This window comes from Drosophila willistoni, unplaced genomic scaffold (assembly GCF_018902025.1).
Source record: "Drosophila willistoni isolate 14030-0811.24 unplaced genomic scaffold, UCI_dwil_1.1 Seg665, whole genome shotgun sequence".
NCBI lineage: Eukaryota > Metazoa > Arthropoda > Insecta > Diptera > Drosophilidae > Drosophila > Drosophila willistoni.
In genome coordinates this window covers 11,284-15,044 of record NW_025814581.1, presented here as the reverse complement: position 1 = coordinate 15,044, position 3,761 = coordinate 11,284, and positions in this window count along the sequence as shown.

Below are 3,761 nucleotides of genomic sequence, written 5' to 3'. Positions count from 1 at the left end.
CTCTCTCAATTTAATGCGCAACTCTTCAATACGCAAAGTTTGAATATCACCTCGATCCATTTCACACAATTACAGGTATAATGCTTAACAAGTTTGCTATATTAATGTATAGTTAGTATCAATCAATCAAATTTGTTACGACTTTGCAAAATTTACACACTATGTTAATGTAGGTCAAATTGTGGTAGGTTATGGTTAAACTCAGACGATTCTTAGAAATGTGCTCTGTGCAGCTCGCATCAATTTCGTCAATATTTCTGCCACCGGTCTGGTTCGTCGTGCAGGCGAAGTAACTCACACTTAAGACAATATTTAAACAGCTCACCCAACTATAGTCGTCCTGCTCTATGGAACCACTCAATATCTCTGTAGCAACTCACTCAGATGTTCAGTTCGCTCTCTGTTGCCACTCGCTCTGCTGTCGCTACTCACTCTGCTGTTTTCCACTCGTTCTCTTGGTCTCTTTGTCTGCTTCCACACCAACTGTCTCAACTTCGTGTCTGCTGCCTTCTCGTTTGGACTTGTCGTCGTCGTCTGCTTCTTGTAACGGTTTGTGTTGTCCGCTCTCTTTGTCTGCTTCCACACCAATTATCTCAACTTCGTGTCTGCTGCCTTCTCGTTTGGATTTGTCGTCGTCGTCTGCTTCTTGTAACGGTTTGTGTTGTCCGCTCTCTTTGTCTGCTTCCACACCAATTATCTCAACTTCGTGTCTGCTGCCTCCTCGTTTGGATTTGTCGTCGTCGTCTGCTTCTTGTAACAGTTTGTGTTGTCCGCTCTCTTTGTCTGTTTGCTTCCACAGTGAACACTAATTATCATCAACTTCGTGTCCGCTGTCTGCTTCCACAGTAAACACTGGTTATCATAAACTTCGTGTCTGCTGTCTGCTCTCTCTTTTCCTCTCGAGTCACCACAGTTCTCCTGCCGCTCTCAACTTCAGTCGCCGACTTTTTGCCTAAACGGCGCCAAAATTCTTAGTGACGCTCAACTTGCGTCGTCCGACCGCTCACCGTCTCACCGTCCACTCGTCGCCTCTCGTACAGTCACACCAACTTCCACTATTTTTAGAACTTGTAGTGGTTGCTTCTTGTGAAATTCGTTTGCCAACAACCTTGAGTTTGTATATGTATTACACGTTAATGCATGCAATTTTAACAATTTTCTGTTCACTTGCGAACTTCACACACACATACAAATTTCACTAATTGTCTTGGGCCAGAAATCTCGGTTGAGCCCCCAGTTTGTAGGATTTTACTTTATCCCGGTTTATTTATTACAATATTATTAAAGGATGTGATTTCCTTGTTAAGTCTTATATTATTAACAATGTTTCTTTGTGTTAAGAATACATATGTATATTTTATATTATTTAAATGGCCTTAGTGATAATTTGGGTGCGCGATGTGATCGAGGCGAGAGTACGATTGCGAGTGCTTTATGAATCAACGCTTCTCTTTATTTGCCAATGAGTGAGTCGACCAGATAGGTACGGCCGCTGCGTGTCGTTCTGTCTCGCTCACTAGCTACTGCTCGATTGCCATGATTATGCCCGCCTGACACTTCATTTCCTACATATATATTTCTGAGGAGTGCTGATTTGTGGAGGCTTAAATTTCAATTTGGCAAATACAATACAAAAATGGCATTTCAGAATTTATTATTGAGTACTATTTATCAAATTAGGAAATATTTTTATTTTGCTGATGCAACTGCATATTATAAAGAAATTGAACTATATTAACTATACATAATACTTAATTAATTTATACTTAACTAAAGTATTAAAGCCTTGCGATTGATATGAAAACTTTTCTTTAGCAATTGTTGTTTCAAAGTTTCAGTCACTTTTGTGACAAATACATAAAGAATATCAAAGAAGCTAACATCGGCTATGCCGAAGTTTATATACCCTTGCATTCCTAGGTAATAATAATTTTACATGTTGTTTTCTGCAACTCAATTCATCAATATACAAACAAAACAATTTTACTCTCTATTTTACAATTTGTTCTTCTTCCTTCATTCCCAAAGCAAAGCAACGCACGCATACACATACAGTTTATGTAGCGTTGCGTCTGTGTGTGTATGCATGTACTCCGTTGATGACGAAAGACGTAGTAGACAGGAGACAGGGAGCAGAGCCGATTATTATATTGACTGTAACTTGTGTTATATTTATCCGATCACATTCAAATTTTGGGATCTGTAAATTTCATAGCATACTCCAATTTTTATAAAAATGTTTCTTCTAGTTCTTCTAGAGCTATATGATATAGTGGTCCGATCCTGATGGTTTCTTATACTTTATTTTTCCCGGGTAATAAAAAACCCCGAAAACAAATTTCAGCCCGATAGCTCTTAAGACGGCTGAGTAAAACGCATACGCACAGACGGACGGACGGACGGACAGACGGACATGGCTATATCAACTCAGCTTCTCATGCTGATAAAGAATATATATACTTTATGGGGTCGTAAACGTCTCCTTCTGTGCGTTACAAACATCTGACCAATTATATAATACCCTCTGCAAGGGTATAAAAACTAATAAAAAATGAAACTAAATATTTAGATTTTCCTTTCAAAAGATAATCAATAGAATACTCTAAAAACTAATACCAATTGTCAACATGAATAATGTATAAACTTTCAAATACTTTCAAGAAATTTGAGTTTTCAAATACAACAACTTAAGTTTCTTAATTTAATCAACTTTCAAATACGACATAGATCGTAAACGATATAATGAAAGTTAAAAGTTAAAGAAAACTTGAAATTTCAATTAGAACTAATTTTAAAGTCTTTCTGAGAAGAGAAACCTAAATATTATAAACTGTTGTTATATATGCAATATCTTTTGCAATGTCGTTATAAAAAACTAATTTTAAAAATATATAATGATTAATTCATTTGATAATTTATTGTGTTCTTCACCCTGAACTTCAGCAGATAGCTTTTGTTTTGTGTACGATGAGAATTTTCATACCTAAAACGAAACAGAGAAAGAGACGAAAATGATTAAAAACAGTTCAATGCTAGCTCGTTTAAAATAATTAAAAATGTGGGAATAACCATAAGAAAAATCACTGCATAGACTTGGCTTAGATCAAGGTTAAACTTGGTTTCCGTTTGATTAATGACTAGCTAAAATAACTACCATGAGTTTTTGCATTGAACTTTTAGTTAACTACTTAGTATTAGCTATTGATAATTGGATATGATTATTACTCCTAACACTTGAAGATTCAATTAGATAGATATAAATACATTTTGTATATGGATATGTATATGTATATAATTAAATATTCGATTTTCTCGATAAGGAAAAAAAAGATATTTTTTGTGAGTTAAAAGCAACGTACTTTATTATTTGAATGAAAACTTAGAACTGATTACAAAAATGTCTTATGGTTATATTTATAGCTAAATTTGGGAGCCCTTTGGTGGCGTGGTTGATATTTCGACGATTTGATAGGTCGATTTTAATTGCTGAGTTAGCGTTCTCACGCCTTTGGTTGTTAGGGGGACAATTATTATTTCAAGTGTTCAATTGTTATGTTAGTTTTATGGATTAGCGTTCATACGCTTTGGTTTTGAGGGGACAATTATTACTTCAAGTGTTCAATTGTTTATGTTAATTTTTATGGATTAGCGTTCATACGCTTTGGTTTTGAGGGGGACAATTGTTTATAAAAACGGATGTTTACTTTAACGTTATGAATTTTAGGGCCGAAATATTTATATGTTATTGGGTATTGGAGTCG